At 33.8% G+C, this 16,331-nt stretch overlaps 2 protein-coding genes across 3 annotated transcripts in view; both read right to left on the bottom strand.

Annotated features, from left to right (window-relative positions):
- The window catches only part of LOC127716132 (protocadherin-9-like), a 66,532-nt gene extending 57,867 nt beyond the window's left edge, over positions 1–8,665 (bottom strand). For both annotated transcript variants that reach the window (XM_052222237.1, XM_052222235.1), the window contains exon 1: positions 8,566–8,665. The gene's annotated coding sequence lies outside the window, so the exon portion shown is untranslated. The remainder of the gene's footprint in view (positions 1–8,565) is intronic.
- LOC127716148 (uncharacterized) overlaps positions 1–16,331 on the bottom strand; it is a 551,146-nt gene that overhangs the window by 224,675 nt on the left and 310,140 nt on the right. The window lies entirely within an intron of this gene.

Genomic DNA, 16,331 nt, shown 5'->3' with positions numbered 1-16,331 from the left:
TATGATATATGCAGCTCGGTATAAAATATCAAAACTTAATCACACAGTAATTCTTACAATCAGGAGACCGTTTCTCAAGAATTTGAGACGAAGTCGAGATTTACATTTTTAGAATGCTGAAAATATTTCCTTTGATAAATATAAAGAAAACGTACAAAGTTATTACGGAAAACATTAATTAATGAAAGCAATTTACAATTACGCGAAGTCGGGTTTTCTTTTTAATGTTCATAGAAACTAGAACGTGTTTCAAAAGATTTGTCTTTCTCTCATTGTATTATTGTTTTGCAACTTCAGACAACTATATACTGTCTTGAATAATGAGCAAACACCAATATCATATTTCAAAACCGGCGTAGTTTTTACAAGAAGCGATATCTTTTAAATGTAATGATGGCTTGAACATATTAACTGAAATACAGAAATTAAATGTACCGTAAAATCAGCACACAATTACTGTCCAATTCATCAATTTCGGTACTGCAGCCGCACTGTGCAACAACAAGGAGATCGTAGCTGTTTTTATTTTCATCAAAACTTACTAACACATGCACTCTTTCTTTATGAAAAGGCATATTTTCCGTATAGAATATACAACATGTGAGATCAAAAACTGTAATTTTCCTAATTGCTAACAGCAGAACTTTTAAAATTCATGCTTTAAAATACAGCGTAAATATACATTTGATAAGATAACTGTAGGCAGAACATTCGAGTATTAAGTGTTGAAGTCGCCAGTTGATTTAGAGTTACCCCCCGTTGTATGTCGTAGAAAATGTTGGTTGTTTTTTTCTGTGGCGCAAAACGTATTCTTTATTTAAAAGTCCATATTTAAATTTTGAGTCTAAAACAGCAGTAAAAAGCCTTTAGATAGCAGCTGACGTTTTGATTAAATATGTATTTCTTTTCTTATATTTTCATTACTTTTTAATTGTTTTCTTTTCAACTTTTCGTTTAATTTATAATTTTATAATTTTATCCATATTTTAAATAATCTTTTTAGAAGGTAAAGACGGGATTCTAAAATGGAATTAATACATGTGTAATAATATTTTTTGGCATAACGTTGTCATCCGATATTTATATTTAGAAATAGGAAATTAACTACTGGAAACTCTAAATTTGAAAGAGTCGAAGTTGTTAGCATCTGTAAGGGTTATAAGGAAAATTATAAACAAAAGTTACAATCTAAATAATGATTACCCAAGTTCAGGAAAAATTCCCACGTCCTGGTCGTTGTTTATCAAATACTTAACTGTTTTGAATTTTTACCATGTTCATCATCAGTTTGGTAATTAAATAACCCACTGGACAAAATTCCTTATTAGTTTCCGACATCTATATATGTATAACCGGGGCTGGCCGCTCGCAAAGGAAATGCACATATATATATTTACATCGTATATTCATTGAACATGTCAATTGATACCTCAAATCAAACGAATGTTTTATCAAATAACTTCATATTTATTACATAAATATATTTTGTCTAAATAATTTGTGTTAATTCTAACATATATTTGACAGATGGGGATATTATTCATCCAACGCCAAACATTGAAGTCCAGTGAGAGGACATCATCCAATAGCTGAATGTGAAGTTAAAAGATAATGCCAACTTTTTTTAATCTCCACAAGAAACCCCTGAATGAAGTCTACCTCAGAACAAGGAGAACAGCTGCTTCTAAAAGTAAACTCAATTGTCTGTCGAACAACACGCTCAAGAAACTTAATTTAACAAATATAAGTTGCGAATAACATAAAGCATCTTGATGCTGGCAGTTTCAACCATTTATTTGAATCAGGTTGGGTTTTTATGCAACGTATATATGTCACATCTTAAATTGAGATATTTCTATTTAAGTTGGTCATTCTTTTTCAAATGCAAAGATTAATCAAGATTGGTTCTTTCAATCTGCCTTTAAGTTCATAATGTGGACTACGTGTGTAAAGGGTAGAGAAGTCAGATGTGCAAACTATAACACGAAGATAGAGATTTTGACATAATAAATATCATAATTTGTTTAATATCCACATCTGATTCACACCGCCCTAGAGTAGATAATTTCACAGTTAGTCTGAAACTTTGTTTTGATTTCTGATCAAATATTTATGTATTATTAAGATAAAGTTTTCTTGACCCACAAGTATAATATGGAATAAAATAAGGAGATGTGGTACATGATTACCAATGAGACACCTATCCAAGAGAGACCAAATGATGACGTAGATGTAACTATAGGTCACCGTAGGGCCTTCAACAATAAGCAAAACCTATACCGTGTAGCAAGCTATAAAAGGCCCGGACATACATAACAAAACGTAAAAAATTCAAATGAGAAAACCAACAGCATGTCTCTATACAAATCAATAAACAAAAACAAATATGACATACAGATTTAAGCAGGTGTTTTAGTCTCAAATGTCTTTCATTTTAACAGTGAGCTCACAAAACTTACATGAAATAAGAAGATTACCAAAATATCCATATAAGAAAACATTTTACTGTAGCAAGCTAAAAGTAATCAAACTGTTGATAAGAATACTTGATGTCCTAAGGCACTTATATAATTTGTGTATTGCGTAAATGGGAGAATATCTAAATTCTCCATCTTTGCTCGAACTTGGGATACCTAGAGTGTGAAATATTATATAGACAACTTTCTATTGTTGAAGATCGTATGTTGCCCTCTAGATGTATTTGGTATTTTTGTCGTAGGTTTGCTCTCTCATAGACGTATACCCCAGGTGTTCATTTTTTCATATGTTTTAGGTAAAAAAGTTACAATGCTGGTAGAACAAAAGTAAAGATTTTTAGACAACACATCACGATGATGTAGACATATACAACAATTAACGATGATGTTAACCAACAATAGACGATGCTATTGACGAAGAAGGGACGTTACAGGACAAAGCAACATCTGAAGATACTGTCAGACAGAAAGAGACTATATGCTGTCAGACAGAAAGAGACTATATACTGCTATAGATTAAGAGTAAAAGTACGATGCTGTCATACAGAAAGAGACTATATACTGCTATAGATTAAGAGTAAAAGTACGATGCTGTCAGACAGAAAGAGACTATATACTGCTATAGATTAAGAGTAAAAGTACGATACTGTCAGACAGAAAGAGACTATATACTGCTATAGATTAAGAGTAAAAGTACGATACTGTCAGACAGAAAGAGACTATATACTGCTATAGATTAAAAGTAAAAGTACGATCCTGTCAGACAGAAAGAGACTATATACTGCTATAGATTAAGAGTAAAAGTACGATCCTGTCAGACAGAAAGAGACTATATACTGCTATAGATTAAGAGTAAAAGTACGATCCTGTCAGACAGAAAGAGACTATATACTGCTATAGATTAAGAGTAAAAGTACGATACTGTCAGACAGAAAGAGACTATATACTGCTATAGATTAAGAGTAAAAGTACGATACTGTCAGACAGAAAGAGACTATATACTGCTATAGATTAAGAGTAAAAGTACGATACTGTCAGACAGAAAGAGACTATATACTGCTATAGATTAAGAGTAAAAGTACGATGCTGTCAGACAGAAAGAGACTATATACTGCTATAGATTAAGAGTAAAAGTACGATGCTGTAAGACAGAAAGAGACTATATACTGCTATAGATTAAGAGTAGAAGTACTATGCTGTAAGACAACACGATTTAGGGAGATGTACTAAACTAAGACATCTAGGGGAGATGTACTAAACTAAGACATCTAGGGGAGATGTACTAAACTAAGACATCTAGGGGAGATGTACTAAACTAAGACATCTAGTGGAGATGTACTAAACTAAGACATCTAGGGGAGATGTACTAAACTAAGACATCTAGCCGAGATGCTGATTTAGAACATGTGATTATGCTGTTATACAACAAAGGTCGGTTTAGTTAAAAATATTAAATGTTTGACATTTATTGGTATAGCTGTAGGACAGAAGGAAAATAATATCGGCTAAGACAACCAGAGAAGATGATGTATTACAACGAGTAAAGATTGATATAAAGTAATTTACGATGGTTGTTGGACAATCAGGGACGATGCTCTTAGACATCAAAGGGGTAATTCTGTTAAAAAAGAATGTAAGATGCTGTTAGACAAGGAACGATTATGTTCCACAAGATTTGACGGTGCTGTAATCAAGTAGTAATGATTCTGTGACAAGAAGTAGACAACAAGATGGACGCTGTTAGACAACCAGATAATACGCTGTCAGACAAGAATGAACGAAGCTATTAGAAACGAATGAACGATGTTGTTAGGGACGATTCTATTAGACAAGACAACAAGGGGTAATGCTGTCATTCAACATTGGACGATGCTCTCAGATAACAAGGGACAATGCTGTCAGACAACAGGGGACGATGCTGTCAGACAAGGGACGATGCTATTAGAAAACAAGGGACAATGCTGTCAGACAACAAGGGACGATTCTATTAGAAGAGACAACAAGGGGCAATGCTGTCAGACAACAAGGGGCGATGTTGGTAAGCAACAACAGACGATGCTTCTACACGCGATTGGACGGTGTTGTAAGACAACAAGGGGTGATGCTGTAAGACAACAAGAGACACTTAAGTTAGACGAAGACAACAGTATAGGTATTTATACAACAGGAAACTATGTTTTTCGACAACACGATGTCAACAGAATATAATGATAGACCCTTTTTTCCAATAAACACTATATGCTGGGACGATACCTTTAGACTATGGTAGCACGATGGCAGGAAGCGTTTGGTTAACAAAGGACGATTCTGTTAAACAATAGGAGGACAATGTTGGTAGGAAAGAAGAGACGATGCTTCTATGCAACAAGGGACAAATCTGTTAGACAACCAGGAAGAAGGACTATTGTGTTAGACAGCAATCGTTGATGCTTTATTGCAAAAAGGACGATGATGTTAGACAACAATAGACAATGTTGTTAGAAAGGATGTGTCGGTGCTGTGAGATAAGCTTGGACGTTGTTGTTAGACTTAAACACCCAGATACAATACTGTTATACTAAGATAACCAGGGGCGATGTAAATTATACTAAATGAACACAGGGGGGGGGGGGGGGAGTCAAAATGGGGGCAGTGCATAAAAACTGACAAAATCAACCGTTTGACTTTTTCAACCCACGGATCTAATGGAAAATAACTGTTATATACCTGACTTGATACATGCATTTTTCAAAGAAAAGGAGGGGTTAAATCTGAAGCTCAATCTTTGTAGAGAAAGTGCCACGCTCTCTGTACGTTAAAGAACTTGTAACAAATCTCTGAGGGTCCGTATGTGGCCTTTTGCAATGAGAGTGTTTGCCCCTATTCAATATACTCTTATTTTACAGCGGCTGTCGGAATTTTACGCCCTGCATTCCAATAGATCCTTTCCTTGCAGAACATGCATATTGACCAAATTGTAAATTCACTCTCGTCCAGAACAAATTCGATTTAAATATGCAAATTCATCTTACGTATAAAGGATTAAAACTTTCAGTATTACGTTTTTACTATTAATGCAGACCAAATAATGTCCTAAAGTTTCTTTATAAAATATAGAAAATCCCACCTTTAGGACGTTGAGCGTATTTTGACAAAATAATCTCGACTTTTGATTAAGCCAATTAGGATTTAAATAGAAATGGATTATAAGCAGTTTTGATTTATAATCGGGTGACTTTCTATTGTCTAATCCCACAATTCATGTGGAGTTAACGTGTGAAAGTCCCGCTGAAGTCTCGGCGGGAAGGGAATTTATTTTATAGTAAAATTATCAAGTGTTTATTGTAGAATATCAATAAGTTTAACGTAATCAGATCAAAAGCTTATATGCTACCTTTTATAGGATTTAATTAAGAACAAGATATTCTGAAATAAAGTAATGATATACGGATAAATTGGGTTCATGAAAAAAATGTGTTGGACGACTGCTTTAATAGATTGCTTGATAACTGTTTATGTTGCGTCCTCGCAAAAAGTCTATAATGCGACGAACTTTTCTGACGAGGAGTCAAGCGATCCAAAATACAAGTCTGTTCATGGACCATATAAAGGTATTCATGTGTTGTTCATGAAAATTACGAATAAAAAGATTTACTCCGTTGGTGATCATGGAAAGTTGCAATATTTAGTCAATTGTATTCATAGTCTATTAGGTTTTTGTTGGTTTTTATTATTGTTTTTGGTCATCTATTCATGCATTAATTGGTTTTGGTCGTCTATTCATGCATTAATTGTTTTTGGTCGTCTATTCATGCATTAATTGTTTTTGTTCATCTATTCATGCATTAATTGTTTTTGGTCATCTATTCATGCATTAATTGTTTATTTCCGGTATTTTGTTTCCATATCTGAGAGAGTTTTGTGCCAATGCAATAGTGAGTTTTTGTCTAATGGTGGAACATATATTAAATAATACAATCGTTTCAACCAAACATGTTGCTGTGGTATTTTTTCACAACATAAATGCTGTGTTTGTAATAAGGCTCTTTCTTGACGAAACATGCCAAGGGGATTATTTATACGATATATACATTTATATAGCAATAATTTAATAATAAATGACTTAGCTAAAGGATGGAACAAATTCACTGCTGGAAAACTATTTTGATATGTTTTTTAAATGCACCGATCTTATGGGTTGTTGCAGACAGGAATTAAGCGAAAGATGGATTGTTAAATATTCATTTATTTACACGTGTTGTTGGTATAAGCTTCATTTGATACGCTCTAACCCGAAGTTAAGACAGTCATCTATACACAACGTTTTTCAGCAACAAGACTCTAAAGGGACTCAACAGGACTGTCAAAACCGTCTGTCAATTACTCAACAGGACAATAAAGATTGTATGTTAACTCTTCAATGGGAAAGTCAAAATCGTCTTTAAACTACTCAACAGGACAGTCCAAACTGTTTGTTGACTACTCAATTTGACAACAAAAATCGTCATTTAACTACTCAACGGGACTGTCATAACAGTCTGTCAATTACTCAACAGGACAATAACGATTGTATGTTAACTATTCAACGGGACAGTCAAAACCGTCCGTCATTTAAGTATTCAACAGGACAGTCAAAACCGTCTATCATGTAGGTCGTGTTTTTTCTGACTGTTAATGGTGTCTTTACACTAAATCCATTTAATGTTGGATGTGCACTGATTGATATTTTAGTCTTAGATACATGATTGTTTTAGTTGTTATTGACTTTGAACTAGCTGTCAGTAACTGCGAGTATACTCTCAGATTTTTACTTAGAGTCTTTGTTGTTGTGGGATGTATTATAGACACGCTACCACGTCCGATCTGTGTTTTCGGTCGATGTTTTCTGCTTTGTATCAGTCTGATGAGTGAGGCCCTTTTCAATTGATTTCTATAGTTTGTTCTTATGTTGTACTGTTACACCACTGTCCCAGGTTAGGCGGAGGGTTGATCGCCAGCAAACTAGTTAAACATTCCATATGTGCCTGTCCCAAGTCTGGAGCTTGAAGTTCAGTGGTTGTTGTTTGTTCATGTCTGTCATATACGTTTTTCGTAAATTGTTTTGTTATAAATTAGGCCGTTAGGTTTCTCAATTGAACTGTTCCATATTTTTCATGTCGGGGCCTTATATATAGCCGACTATACGGTATGGGTTTTTCTCATTGTTGAAGGCCATACGGTTGCCTATAATTGCTTACATATACTTCATTTGAACTTTGGTGGATAATTGTCTCATTGGCAATCATATCACATCTCCTTTTTTATCAACTGCCTATCGGGACAGTCAACACCGTCTGTCAAATATTCGATCAAATGACAGTAAAAACTGTCTATCAACTGCCCAACAGAACAATAGTCAAAACCGTCTGTCAACTGCTCAACTGGTCAGTCAAACCGTCTGTCAAATATTTGATCAAATTACAGTAAAAATCGTCTGTCAAATATTTGATCAAAAGATAGTAAAAACCGTCTGTCAACTGCTCAACGGGACAGTCAAAACCGTCTTTCAAATAGTCGATCAAATAACAGTTAAAAACATCTGTCGATTGCCCAACGGGACAGTCAAAACCGTCTGTCAGAAACGCGATCCACATAACATTCAAATCCGTCGTTCAACTTATCAACAGTACGGCCTACACATCTGTCAATAACACCACAGGACAGTCAAAACCGTATGTCAACTACTCAATCAACAACTCCACAGGACAGCCAAACATGCCTGTCAACAACACCACAGTAGAGTCAAAACCGTTTGCCAACTACTCAATCAACAACTACACAGGACAGTCAAACTTGTCTTTCAACTGCTCAACAGAACAGTCAAAACCGTCTATCAACTGATTATCAATATGGTTATGTATTTTCACCATAGAAGTTGTGTTTTCCCGTAGAATGCTATAATATCACCTGCTACAAACTCTTGATGAAAGGAAACTCAAGTTTTCGTCTATAAGCACTTTAAACAAAATAAATATATCTTATTTGAAATGTATATGTTACAATGGTAAAGATTACTATCATATCAATTCATTATAAAATGAAAAATATATTAAATTAACAGACAACTTACTTGTTGCGAATATTTTCATTAAATGCTTCAATCACAACAGAGTGTGTGCGTCTGCATGTGGGTGATCTTCGATTTCAGAAAAGAATTTCATTACTTTTTTAAGTACAAAAAGTTTTTGATAAATAGTTGAAATATACAATATTATGTTACAGTATTACCAACGATACTATAGGATACACGACACCAATTCATGTGCATCAAGCATGTACCAATAGGATACGCTATTCATATAAACTGCACAGTCATTCGTATTTTGTGGTTAACTTTTGATAGAGGCTCTAGATTTATTTACGTAAACTTGCACATCAATTTTTTTTCTCTTGTATATTTTTGGTAGATTATACACTTATTCAATTCAATAATTGTTGATAGTTGTGATTAATTGATTGATCGGTTAGATTGAGTGATTGATTGATTGGTAAATTCACGTTCGTCCGTCAACTAGTCGTACTAAACCAAGAATATGCTTTGATAAGATTTTATGAAACTTGTATGCAATATTTGATTTAGTAGAGGAAAGTTCAATTTGATTATAACTGGTTAGTTTTATCGATTTGTCGTTTTGTTACTGTTGGACCACTATATCAAGTATGCTTGGTTTGAATTACTAAACACTTGATATATCATTGATAGGTTATTTTTTTCTGTAAAACTACTGTTTATAAAGTGTTGACTTATTCGAAACATTAAGGTCCTTCTACCCGAGGTATAGATTGCCTTAGCCTTATCTGGAACAATCGTTTGGAATCTTCGGTTTTTAATTATTTCAACCTCGTTTTTGATTTGGCCTTCCAAATGTTTCGATTCGAGCGTCACTGATGAGTCTTACGTACACGAAACGCGCGTCTGGTGACTAAATTATAAGCCTTGTGTATTATAAAATTTGTACGTTGTCGTTTAGGATTAATATTAGAAGTAAGCTATCTTTCGATTTTGAAAATTTACTGGTTTGTCGATCCAGTCGAGAGTGTAACGACTTTAACTGTCAGATTTACATAAATTGTTTACTTGTCGCGCATTAGCTTTCGCATTCAGAATCTTTGAATCAAATTATACATCAGACTTGACAGTGTTGTTGGTATTGGTAAATGCAAGTTCCCTTTTGATTTTGAAGATATTAGGATTTGCCTTTCCAGATCAACAGAAAAATTTAAGGCAATTGTAATACGCTTTAGGATTTTCTTCTTCTGCAAGTTGTTCTACAGGACCGCTTTCCTGGCTTCAAATTACATGCCTTCTATAGTTTTCCCTTTTATTCTTTCAACATTTTCAATATGCATAAGACGAGCGTATCTTGCGTCCCTTGTACAGCTGTTTATCTTATTTGTACCGCAATTAACTGGCAAACAACTTCTTAATGCTTATTTTAGGTTTCTGGTGGGATGCTGTGTGTGTGTATTTATACATCCCAAAACGGATTCCCTTCACCGAATAAAGCTTTACTCAATAGGAACGAAAAAGCTACCGAATGTATTATCAGCTCAGTAATGGTTATTGTATTGTTATGTTCGTATAGTTATACATCTTTGATTCTCAACTATTTTTGTATGAACGTTCCTGATGAAGTTAAATCTAGAAAAGCAATAAAACTTTTTGTGATCTAATGTGTCCTTGCAATAGCGTCTCGTTGTCAGGTTTGTATATACTGGTATTATGTTGAAACCATTTTTACGGGGAATATTTGGTTAACATTTATTATCTATAAAGTGAGAAATGGGTAAAGCAACCCGATAAGACAATAAAACCAAATAAAACGATACCTAAATGTGTGTTCCTAAGATATCATTTCGACCCTCTTAACATATAATTTCCACTGACAACTATTTTTTAATGATGTCGGATATTACTTTTCATAACTGAGTGTTTTTCTTCGACAAATCATAGTATTCCATTACATAACACATATCTAATAACTCCCATCTATTTGATTACACAATGGTTTGCATGAAAAGTTCACATTAAAAGTGAATATATCAGACATTATTTAATGGTCGATTACTTCTTTAAATTGTTAAAAATAAAAAGTGTTCATTCAATAAAATGCATATTTTGTTTCATGATAGCGTGACTATATGAAAGATAAGATAATTTTCCTCTCAAAACTCTTGAAAAGATTTCATGAATTATTAAATTTTTGCCAGCTGCGAGGATGGTTAGTGGGAGGTAATCGGTTTAATCTTGTCTTTAGAAGGTCGAGAATTATGTCATCTATGATTATACTAAATGAGGGACATGTTTTTCTTTTGTCGTTTCTAGTATGAAAATAAAAGTATCCCATGCACGTGCCTGAGATTTCGCAGATGTCTCAACATATGACTTAAAATGGGAAAGTGTTAAATGCCACTGGAAGGCAATGTGTATTAGGTAGTGAAAGATGTTTTACCTTTATGTAACATTCCTCCAAAGATTTTTGTTTTTAAGTTCTTTCATGAGCAGACGTAGTTGCTTTCTCCAATCAATGGTTGGATTCATTAATTCACTCTTAGTTGTTAGGATTATTAGCTGCTTCTTTCAGAGGAACATTTTAAAAAAACTATTTCACCTTCTCGAATTTTGTATATAGAACAAAGTTTGTGTTTGTTGTTTTGTTTGCTTGTTTTGTTTGCTTGTATTTGATTTGTTTGTTTTGATGCGTTTTTGTTTGTTTGTTTTGTTTGTTTGTTTGTTTAGTTTTTATTTTCTTTTGTTTGTTTTGTTATTTGCATTTTTTTTTATTTCAAATTGAAGCAATTGGGCTATTTGGAATACATGCTTCAGTTTTCTAGTCTTGATGTTCGAAATATTGACAAGCATTTAGATGGGGGATTGTCTTTTTTCCAGTGCACGTATATTTTTTTTTTGTTAAGTCTAGAACCTTGTCAGCGTTTCATTAAAAGAACTCGATGTCAATGACCAAGTTAGAAAGATTGTATATTAGTTTGGGGTTATCTTTTCTGTTGTTGGTTGCTGTCTTATGAATAATTACTTTAAATCAGTTCCTAAGATTTTGAAAGTCGAAAATGGAGGGAGTGTCTTGATGACGAGAAAAGAAGATACTCTTTATATTTTCAGTAGTTACCCGTCGGTGTCAGAATCACATCCACAGTCGCACAATTCTTGATAAGAAATGCATGTACATATAAATTCTTGTGTAGTTTCCTATAGCTGCGTACTTTGATTTATATATTTGGGGTGTCTACTATATTGTCTTTTTAAGTCTCTTGATATTAATAGTCCTTTTACACCTTACCTTTTTTAACTAAGCAAAAATATAGAAAATATAGCTGTATATACTTTCTTTATAATAAAATGGTGCATATTTATTTTATTAGCCTTAACAAGACTTGTTGAAATGTTTTACACTAGTAATTTTGCGGCCCTTTAAAGCTTGCTGTTCGGTGTGAGCCAAGGCTCCGTGTTGAAGGCCGTACTTTGACCTATAATTGTTAACTTTTTATACATTGTGATCTGGATGGAGAGTTGTCTCATTGGCACTCATACCACATCTTCTTATGCATTATGTTTAACTTTCGGTCCTTAAACCCACGAATCCGCCAGGTACAGAGTGACAAATGAGCGTGTGATGCTTCAAAAAGGATGATGACGACACGAACTTGTAATATGAATAAAAGGAGATGAAGGGAATACACCAATAAGATAGTAAGTATATAAACAACCCAAACAAACAAAAACAAAAGACACCAACAGATACAATTTTGTTTTTATTTTGATCCCGATGACGACAAACGCCTGAAATTTTAAACATGTTCCGTAGCCAATTTGTCAAGTGTGCTACAGATAGCTTTTTATATGTTTGTGCATAACACTATATTATATGAACTATCACACAGACTGATTGGTTGATTGTTTGATTGTTACTTGCTTGCTTAAAGTCCAATGGCAAATATTTCAAACTTATTCAGGACGAGAACAATTAAGAATTAATATAATAGGTAGGTTCTGAAAATAGCTCACATTACATCTAGTTTTATCCATCACAAGATGCCATGCCTTTCATCTGACCTGGCACACCATACTTTTTAATAAATGATATCTTTACGCATGCCTGTTGTTAGATCCCACGCATTATTATGGTCCATGTCGTAGAATGATTATGGATGCCTCACGAAGAAAACTAGGTGGGTGAGTAAATATGGAATGACAGACAATCAGCAGACACGAATGTCTGGTCTATACATTTTTAAGGCAACCGAAAAGTTACACCGTGTTTTCATTATACGAGTTGAGGAATATTTTATTAGTATGTTAAAAATTTAGAAACAATCATAGTTAATTCTGACAGTTAAGGTCAATAAACTCTGGATCGAAGATACATCACAAACTCTACACAAAAATTTACGACACTGAAAAGGGATGATTTTTCTCTCCCTATTATTAATTTTCCTTTTTTGGACGGTGATGTTCCTTTGGCACCGTCGTACGGTGTTTATTTATCCCAACTCGTTCGCTATGCCCGTGTCTGTAGTAACGTTTTGGATTTCAATAAGCTTATTATGTATTACTGGTTAATTATTAAGTCGGGGATTTCGTTACCACAAATTACTTCAAACCTTTACTAAATTCTTCCATAGATACAAAGATTTGGTTTGCAAGATTGGCTGCACCTGTAAAAAACTTATTTTAGACGGAATAGTACATCCTAAATTTTACGGTGATGTTGTTTACCGAGCCCGAAAAATTATATACGATCCGGGTAAACTTATCAATCCTTTAAATAAACTTATTCTAACGGGTTACCAATTCAACACTGTAATTAGATATTTGAATATTGTTTTTATTGTTAAAAATATATTGATTATCAGTAAATCAACACCATACTAAATAGTATTTTTATACATATAGATTCTACCACTGCATCGAGTGTGATACGATATTTATCCACTCGAGACAGTTAAATTTTCAAATTTAAAACGCGAGGCTCGCCGAGCGTTTTAAATATTAAAAAAATTTAACTGCCGAGAGTGGATAAATATCGTATTACACGAGATTTAGTGGTCGAATCTGTTTCTCTAATGATTTTCAAACAATATGCAGGCAAACTTATTCCTTCTTTTTGAATGATCTGCAAAAAGATGTGTTCTTTCTATGTGACGTCATCAGGCATGGTCTCCTTTTTTCATGCCGTCACAATAGGAAATTCAGAGGAAAGCAAGAAAATTCGACGTCATAATCGGATTTTAACCAATGAAGAACTGAGATCAAACGAACCACACGTTGATTAAATTTTTTTTTTATACAATAGGTGCAGAAAGGGATAAATTGACGAAGAATTAGAGAAACATATATATACACTTTCACGGTACTACAACCTGTCGATACCTAGATTTTGGCATTGCACAAAGTTATGTTTTTCTCTGAGTGTTAATGACGTATTCGCATTCAATCCATTGGATGTTGAATGTGTACTGATTGATATTTTAGTCTTAAATACATGATTTCTTTTATAAATTGTTATTGGCTTTGAACTAGCTGTCAATAACTGCGAGTATTCTCAGATCTGTACTTTGTGTCTTTTTTGTTGTTAGGGATGAATAAATACCCTGCTACGTCCGGTCTGTGTTTTTGTTAGATGTTTTTTTCCCTTTGTATCGATCAAACATGTTTAACCCCGCCACATTCTTTATGTGCCTGTCCCAAGTCTGGAGCCTGCAGTTCAGTGGTTGTCGTTGGTTCATGTTCGTCGTATTTTTTTTTTTTTTTGTAAATTGTTTTGTTATAAATTAGGCCGTTAGTTTTATCAATTGAATTGTTTCCTATTTTTCATATCGGGGCCTTTTATAGCCGACTATACCTTATGGGTTTTTTCTTATTGTTGAAGGCCTTATACGATTGCCTAAAGTTGCTTACATCCACTTTATTTGAACTTTTGTGGATAGTTGTCTCATTGGCGATCATACCACATCTCCTTATTTTTATATATGTATGCCAATTACCAAAAGAATTATCCGATGATTCCTAGCATGTTTAGACAAAAAGTACTTATTGATCTAAATAAAGTAACACTAAATAAAACAGTCTTGACAAGTCGAGCATCCAGGAACAACTTACCCTTCCGGGGAACCGAAGATCACTCGCTGTGTTTGGTTGAGTACGTGTTGATCAATCTTAAGTTTTTTGTATAGCGATTTGTCGACTTTATTGTTTGTCATTTCGTTATTGTTTTCTTTCTGATCTCCGATTGTCTATTTGATAACATCAAATATTGTGGCTTTTATTTCTAGGTACATTTTAACAAAAATATCGCAACTTTAAAGTGATAGTAAAAGGTAGATATATTTCAATAAAATCCATTGCATTTTTAGCTCACCTGGCCCAATGGGCCAAGTGAGCTTTTCTCATCACTTGGCGTCCGTCGTCCGTCGTCCGTTCACTTTTACAAAAATCTTCTCCTCTGAAACTACTGGGCCAAATTTAACCAAACTTGGCCACAATTATCATTAGGGTATAAAGTTTTAAAATTGTGTCCGAAGACTCCGCCTGCCAACCAACATGGCTAAAAATAGAACATAGGGGTAAAATGCAGTTTTTGGTTTATATCTCTGAAATTTAAGCATTTAGAGCAATTCTGACAGGGGTAAAAATGTTCATCAGGATAAAATCTATCCGCCCTGAAATTTTCAGACGAATCATACAACCCGTTGTTGGGTTGCTGCCTCTGAATTGGTAATTTTAAGGAAATTTTGCAGTTTTTGGTTATTACCTTTAATATTATAATGGATAGAGATAATGTTCAGCAAAGTAAGATCTACAAATAAGTCAACAAAGAGTTAGACCAAAATTGTCAAATGACCCCTTCAGGAGTTATTGCCCTTTATCGTCAATTTTATCAATTTTTCGTAAATTTTTGTAATCTTTTACAAAAATCTTCTCCACTTAATCTACTGGGCCAAATAGAATTAAACTCAGCCACAATTTTCAATAGGGTATCTTGATTGAAAATTGTATCCGATGACCCTGCCATCAAACCAACATGGCCAACCATGGCTAAAAATAGAACATAGTTGTTTACTATAGAAGTCTACAGGAAAATTGTAAAAAAAACAAGTTTAAATGGTCACAACTTGAAAACTAATTTTAATAATGATAAGGGGTCTTCAGTAACTATTGTAAGACTACAATGGGATGACTTGATTTTTTCCATGGGAGGGTGCAATTTTTTCAGGGGGGGAGGGGTGCTTATAATTTCTGCTTGATATTTTCCATTTTCAGAATTATTCAGTAACTTTTCTATATACCATTATCATATCGTCTCTTTCAGCATACTTATATTGGGTGAATGCCCCCTTGCCCAAATTATTTTTGAATGTCGTTCCCAAAAATATTTAAAGGCATTTCCAGAATTATACAGGCCCTGGGTGAAATAAATTTTGGAGAGGAGGGGTATTCAATTGGTGTTCGTTTGGGAGACTTTCATGACAGCATCCTTTCGCAATTTTAGTTAATTATCTTGAATATCATTATAGATTGAGATATACTGTAAATAGCAAAAATATCAAGCAAAGAAGGATCTACAAATAAGTCAACATGACCAAAATCTTCAATTGACATCTTATTGGAGTTATTGTCCTTTAAAGTCATTTTCTGCAATTTATTGGTAATTTTTGTAATTTTTTTTTCAAAAATCTTCTGCTTTTAATTTAACTACTGGGCCAAATTAAATCAAACTTGGCCTCAATCATAATTAGGGTATCTAATACTATTTATTATGATTTTAACCTTATTTTACATGATTTCCAAAACCACAGTAGATACAGGTGATTGACACA

Source organism: Mytilus californianus, unplaced genomic scaffold (assembly GCF_021869535.1).
Source record: "Mytilus californianus isolate M0D057914Y unplaced genomic scaffold, xbMytCali1.0.p SCAF_9, whole genome shotgun sequence".
Lineage (NCBI taxonomy): Eukaryota > Metazoa > Mollusca > Bivalvia > Mytilida > Mytilidae > Mytilus > Mytilus californianus.
The sequence above is the reverse complement of the archived record's forward strand: the minus strand, read 5'-3'. Positions and strand labels throughout refer to the sequence as shown.